The sequence below is a fragment of the Vitis riparia genome, chromosome 7, assembly GCF_004353265.1.
Source record: "Vitis riparia cultivar Riparia Gloire de Montpellier isolate 1030 chromosome 7, EGFV_Vit.rip_1.0, whole genome shotgun sequence".
Lineage (NCBI taxonomy): Eukaryota > Viridiplantae > Streptophyta > Magnoliopsida > Vitales > Vitaceae > Vitis > Vitis riparia.
This window is the reverse complement of record NC_048437.1, coordinates 25,199,612-25,207,358: the sequence shown is the minus strand read 5'-3', so window position 1 is coordinate 25,207,358 and position 7,747 is coordinate 25,199,612. Positions and strand designations below refer to the sequence as shown.

At 32.3% G+C, this 7,747-nt stretch overlaps 1 pseudogene; it reads right to left on the bottom strand.

The window, feature by feature from the left end:
- Nucleotides 1-2,248, bottom strand: part of LOC117918194 — a 6,308-nt pseudogene extending 4,060 nt beyond the window's left edge.
- Between the last annotated feature and the right edge of the window lie 5,499 nt (nt 2,249-7,747).

Here is a 7,747-nt window from a genome sequence, read left to right as displayed (position 1 = left end):
AAAAAAATATCAATAAGTCTAAAATTGATCAAAATTTATAAAAATATAAGAAAAACTTCATAAATGTAATTAGAAATATAATGATATTTTTAAGTTTTATTAAATAATTTGATATATGTATAATATGATTTATCATATTTGATAATAATATCGTATGCATCGATAAAATATGAATTTATAAGTGTACATTTATTATTAAATTACATATAATATTATGATATTTGATTGTAATAAGTCTAATTTAAAATATATATTAATATCAAAATTATGATCCATTTAATTCAATTGTATTAAACAAACAAAATAAATTATGATATATGTATAATTTTTTAATATTTAATTAATTATTAATGATATTAAAAACATTATGAAGAAAATTATATAATTTTTATATTTTTGGTAGTCAATTAAAAGAAAATTTTGCATTTAATTAAAATAATTATAATTAATTTGCTCTTTAAAATATTCTTTTAATATTTTCTTTATATAATGAGTTTAAATATATATATGTTTAGTGCATTATATATCAAGGTGAGTTTGCCTGGATGCAAGTTGGTTGCCAACAATCGCAATATTTTCCTTCTTGGATACAAGAGATAATTAGATTGGTTGGATGATGGGTTTTGATCAATATATGTATATACATTGACAAGGGTGAAACTCATAACACATCAAACTAGGTCTACTAACATGCATGCTAACATTATCAATAAAGTTCAAAATATTAAGTTGTAATAAATTTATGCACCAATGATGAATATCAAGATGCATGATCTATACTCAATTCCTAAACTCACTATTTTCAACATACACATGAATTTAAATTATTTTATTTTATTTTTTAAAAAAGAGAAGAAAAAGCATTCTAGCTAAAGCTAATCATACAACACAAACAATGCAATAAGTGAGCATTAATTTGGCTCACGTTGTCGTGTTATACACACAAATACCCATTTACAAGATGATAAGTTTGACATTACTATTCAAGTATTCCAAGGTTTTATAGCAAACGCCAGGTAGATTTTGTTTGACTTGGATCAACAGTACACATGGTTTACAAAAATTTCCTATGCTCCTTGGACTTTCTACTCATTTCTTGACTTTTCTTTGAGGACAAATCATAGTAACTAGCCTTTTTAATCTAAACCTCTAAAATGAGTATGATTGATATAGATTAACATGTCTATTCCACTTGCATTGGCAAATATCTGGTTTATGAACATTTGGAGATGTTAAAATGTATAGTATCTGTTGTGCCAGTGGAAGCTTCATGCAAATAATGTTAGTTCAAGAACATAAAATAAACAATTCTCACAAAGTTACATGAGATTTTAACAGGATTTGAATAATCATGTATCGATCCTTAGCCCCTTGACATTAAAATTATCACATCCTTACAAGGTTGACAGATTTGGGTTAGTATGGCCTCTCAACAGCCCAATTGCTTCGACTTCTTCTTCCCATATATCCATAAAATATAGAAAAAAAAATATATGCAAAGACAACAAAATTTGTTCAACCCAAAAGAAAAAAGAAAAAAAAAAAAAAGACCTGCATGCTTTAAAATTTGATTCACAAATTTGAAAAGTTCAATTACAGGGCAAATCCATTCTATGATAATATATTCTACTTTCTAATAAAAGTAAATCACTAATTAATAGACTGTTGAGTTTCAGCCGTGCAAAAGATCATAAAGCAAAAATTTGTTTATGATTCAACTTTCTTCTTTTTATTTATCTATCATGAAGTGTACAAACTTCACATTGTTACAACACACATCAAGAGCGAAATTAATACACAGAACGCATAGAACTCGTCTACGTTATTCGTTGAACATAAACCTCATCAAAAGATGAAAAACAGAATACAGACACTAAAGCTAAAATGACCTGCAAATCAGTTTATTCAGATGACAAACACGACAGTAAACTACGTATTCTTGGAGCTGATGGCTTGTAAAAATGTCACTTGTGCATGGTAGCCTTGACAGCCGGAGCAGTGGCATGTGCTCTTGCAGGAGATGCAGGCGGGTGTTTGCAAGGAGGGCCTCCAACGGGGATATTCTCACATGGATTTGGCTAGGAGGAGTAACCGGACCCATCTGCTGAGGACTTTCTGAAAGACCACGTCTTTTCTCTATCAAGTACTCACGGTTCTCTCCTTCAAGAACCCTAGTAGCATTGTGTGGTTGGACACTAAGAAGAAATGCAAGTGCTATGACAGTGAAAACAACGTTGAGAAACCTCATGATAGTCTTGGTGGTGGGGCAAACAGTCTAGGAGATGTAATCGATTCGATATGTGGATGATATGCATATGTAGAGGAGATGGTGTTATTCGTTATTTATAAGCATGAATATCCAATGGTATGAATTTTCATTGTTTGATCTGTTTGAAGGGTTTGGATTCTTAACTATTAGGTTTTGCCACGAGGTGACTAGAAATTGAATGGTCATAAAGGAGAAACTGCCCTTGAATTACCTGAATGGCAAAGTCTAATTTCTCATTTCATTTTACATTCACACCAAGGGACGACAGTTGTTTAACGGAGGCTTGCGTTTCGAGATTAATGTACTGCAGTGGCCCATCTTGGGATCGGGGTCTGTACAGTACTGTGTTTTTTTTTATTATACCGTAATTTCTTCCTATCTGGAGCAAAGAATAAAGTTTTGATAGGGACGTGTTTACTTGAATTGAGGCTTGAAATTTTGGGTTTGGTCACAGAGTTCTGGATGTTAAGCTTCTTTTTCTCGTAACATACACTGCTAATTAAGAATTGATCAGCTCTTTGCAGATGATTCCACTCACATGCACCGACCCTTCCATTATCGTCAAGACCTAAGACACAGTGCGTGTCCTTTCAAAATGGGGCATCATCCGTGGTGTATACGCATATGCATACCATTTTCACACCACCGCAAAGCTTATTTATGATCTTTTTTTCTTATGTTCAAATCTCTCTTGAGAAAATGCAAGAAAAATGCATATAAAACTATTCTCCCTTTTTCCCCAAAGGCACGTGATAAAAGTGTTAATTGGGTTGATCAAGATACCTATCTTTTAATGCCATGGTCTCGGTCATTAACTTAGGAGGTCTTGAGTATCAAATTATTAAAGGCAAAATGTATATAATTAAATATAATTTTTATAAAGTTTCAAGTTTAATTATATTTCATATTATTTAAATAAACATAAAATATGTTTATTATTTTTTAATATTAAAAGTTCTTTTAATTTAATATCTTCATATTAAATTTAATTAATCATAAAATTTTCAATTGTTAATATTGATAGAAGTAAGTATTATTGTTTTAGTAATATGTTATCTAATAAAATTTAATTTATACATCTTATTTAATTGTATTAAAAAAAAAAGTTAGTAATTTATTTAAAATATAATTAAATTAAATTTTTATAATTTATATTTACGTTTCTATTTATTTCATTATATTCATTACCCATGGTATAAATACCACTATATTCATTACCTATTTTTATAAATACCCTAACACCCATGGGTAAATCCATTACCTCATTACCCGAGTTCCATCTCTTCATCCTCTCCATCCTCTTCTTCTCTTTCAAACCTTTTTTCTTTCTTTCTTTGCAATAGGATGAATGTGAATAAAACCATCCTTCCCATCCTCTTCTTCTCTTTCAAACCCATTTTTTTTCCAACTAGGTGAATGAGGATAAAACCATCCTCCTTGTTCTCTTCTTCTCAATCAACCGTATTTTTTTTCCTTTCTTTGCAATTAGGTGAATGAGAATAAAACCATTTGTGATTGATTCTCCTCAAGACTCAAGTTCTAGGCTGTTTCTCATTTTGAATGGATCTAGACCATCTTTGAGTCAAACTCAAATATCGATTTCGTAGTAGGCTTGCCCAAGGCGAATAGGACTTGGCTGAGTTGTACTTGTCTCAGCTGATACTTTGGTCCTTGTATATACTTTTAACCGAGGGTGAAATTCACAGCATATAAAACTAGGTCTACTAACATGCATGTTAAATTATCAATAAAGTTCAAAATATTAAATTGTTAATTTATGCACCAATGATGAATATCAAGATACATGATCTATACTCAAAGTAATCAAAGATCTATGCAATCGGTGAACTCTCTGGGCACAATCCGTGTAGAAGCCAACAACATAACAAAGTGATATTACAAACTATCATCCTTACCCCCAATGAAAGATTTGAGTTAGTTTGGGCCTCTCAATAGCCTAATTACTTCTCTGTCTTCTCCTAATAGATCTGTAAATATAGATTAAAAAATAGGATAAACATATATGCAAAGACAAATAGCAAGTTTGTTCAATCCAAAAGAAAAAAAAAGGACATGCATGCTATAAAATTTGATTGAAAAACCTATACTTGTTGTCTTCAAAATGTCTTGTTAGTGAGATGGTCAGGATTTTGATTGAAAAAACCTACTATTCTTCTCAGTTGGGTGGCTCGGATTATTTGAAAAGTTCAATTATGTCACAATCTGTAGAAAAAAAAAACTAAAACTTGTAGAGAAAAATAAATAATTTGAGAGTTAAGAATTGAAGGAAGGCACACACATATTTCACAAATGAGAATGCCTATTTATAGGCGTACAACCAAATGAAAATTGCAAAAAAATCTCAGCTACTGTAAGATTTTATTGGCACTACTTCTACTAACTAAAAACAGAAAATTATGGAGCAAGAATCTGATATGAAACAATAACAAAGACTCAGTCTAACAAAGACTTTTTCAAACTTCAGAGGCAAACTCTCATGAGTTCTAACACTCTTCCTTGAGATTTTCCTTGGACATGCCAAACTTCAACCTTAGGAATTCCAACCTTGATTTAGGAAGTGCCTTAGTCATTATGTCAGCATGTTGCACATCAGTTGAGCAATAATGCAACTTGACAAGTGAATTCTTTTCAGCTTCCCTTATATAGTGAAATTTTACATTCATGTGCTTGGTCTTGCCATGTTGCACAGGATTTTGAGCAATGCAATGACTAACTTGTTGTCACAGTAAAGCTTTGTTGGTGAACTTTTGTTCCTGGCCTAGATCAGCAAGTAATTTCCTTAACCATATTCCTTGATTTGTAGTAGCTGCTAAGGAGATATACTCAGCTTTTGCAGTTGATTGTGCCACTACTTCTTGCTTTCTTGAATTCCATCAAATGACACCTGAACCAATTGTAAATACATAACCTGAAGTGCTCTTCATGTCATCAACACTTCCTGCCCAATCACTATTAGCATAGCCATCTAGCTTAACTCCTATCTTTAAATACCAGATGCCAAGATTTGTTATACCTCTAACATACTTCAACACACTTGTTGCAACTCCCATGTGAACATTGCTAGGTGAACTCATGAATCTTGAAAGCAAACCAGCTGGAAACATCAAGTCAGGTATGGTTGCTATCAAGTATAGTAGGCTGCCTATCAAGCTTCTATATGCAGAGGGTTCCTTAAGTTTCTCACCATCATTCTTTGAAATTTCTCATTTTGTTCTAGCGAAGTTGCTACTTCTTTGCATGATTCTAGCTTGAATTCCTTGAGAATATCAACAACATATTTTCTCTGTGAAATGAAGATACCCAAGCTGCATTGGTATATTTCCATTCCAATGAAGTAGTTCATGATGCTAAGATCAGACATCTCAAATACATCTTGCATTTCCATTTTGAACTCAACCAACAATCGTACATTGCTTCCAGTCATTAGCATGTCATCAACATAAAGTGACACTATGAATTGCAAACCATCCTCATTTTGTTTCAAATACAAAGTAGCTTCATTTTCACTCCTCCTAAATCCAAGTTGGATCAAGTGAGAGTCAATTATGCTATACCAAGCCCTTGGTGCTTGCTTCAAACCATAAAGAGCCTTGTGCAGCTTCTACACTTTGTGTTCATGCCCAATAACCTCAAAGCCTTTTGGTTGTTGAAGATAAATATCTTCAAGAAGTATACCATTTAGAAAAGTTGACTTGACATCTAAATGGTACACTTTCCATTCCATTTGACCAGCAAGTGCAAGTAGCAGCCTTATAGTGTCATGTTTGGCTACTGGTGCAAATGTATCACCATAGTCCACTCCAACAACTTGAGCAAAACCCTTCACAACCAATCTAGCCTTGTGCTTGAAGGTTGAACCATCTGAATTGAATTTGGTTCTGAAAACCCATTTTACACCAATTGCCTTCTTAGCTTCGGGTAATTATGTCAACTTCCAAGTTCCATTTCTTTCAATAACATCAATTTCAGCTTTCATAGCCTCAATCCATTCTAGAAATCTTGTAGCTTCTATGTAACATGTAGGCTCAGCATGTACAAGATTGCACCTCTCATACACATAAGATAATGGCCTCACCTTAAGCACTGGTGTGTTTGAAGTTGCTTCAACATCAAGTGGATCTTCAAGACTTGAACTTTCTACTATTGGTTCAAGAATAGATGGAGTGGTTTGATCACATTTATGGACTTTCTTCAAGTCCCAATTCTAGTAGGAATTTTCATCAAAGTGCACATCTCTACTTATCACAATTTTCATTCTACTCAAGCTATAAATTCTGTAACCTTTTGATTCTGCTGCATACCCAACAAAAACACATTTCTTAGCTCTTTCATCAAGCTTGCCTCTCTTGATAGATGGCACATGAAGGTAACACAATGAGCCCTATAAAGGTCTTTATTGACTAAGTTAAAGGAAATGTGACAATTAATTTGTTAATTATAGATACCTAGGTAGGCTAGGTGATTTTGAAAGAATAGCATGCCTAACAAGAAAACCAATCACAATCATATAGAAGATTTAGGGTGCGTACCTGGACCACTTCTTAAGAGCTATCATAAAACATCAATGGTTAGTTTAGATAATATATCACCCAACATGCGTTTTATCATAAATGATCGGGCAACGTAACAAATATCAAGACACCCAAGCACTATCAAACATAGACATAGTTCATAGTGACAATCATGTTTACAGAATTCAGAAGGTAGGTGATAGGGGCATATTTGGATAGCATAAATAACTCATAATACGCTTCCTCAAGACATGGAGAGTTAGATAATAAATAATAAAACAAAAAATCCTAACACGCATATCTAATTAGCATAAAAAAACGATTAGAGTATACGAAATAATCAATTATTATATAATTCCTAAAAAAATGTAAATATGATTACAATAAATGGCAAGGGTGGTAGCAAAAATAAGTTTTGAAAAGATTTTCTTATGTAGAGGTTTCACCAATTCCCCAAACTAATATACACAAATTTAGCCTAAAATTATCCCATTTATTTGGGACCACAAGCTTTGATTCGTGTTTGGTTCAAAACAAAAATTTTCATTAAAAACCAAGAAAGATGCAAACCAATCAAAATATGGTTGCATATTATTTTTTTAAAAGAAGATTTTGATTCTAAAGACTCTAAATGAATTTTTGAAATGCACTTTAGGGAGGAACATTTTGAGGAAAAGTTTTTTTTTTTTAAAAGAAAAGGATGATTTTCAAAGGACAATATTCAAGCATCAAACATAGGCAATCCAAAGGAAAACAAAATCAAAAAATAAAGATTTAGAGAATCATGCCAATTAGAGTGGTGAGAGTAGGGCCAAACCTCATGGGTTTCTAGTGGCCTTAAAAAAAATTTGACCAACAATCACTAAGACAACAGACTAATGACTTCCTAATCAAACAAACTAACAAAAATATCATCCAAGACTAACATCTAGATTTCAAGAAATGC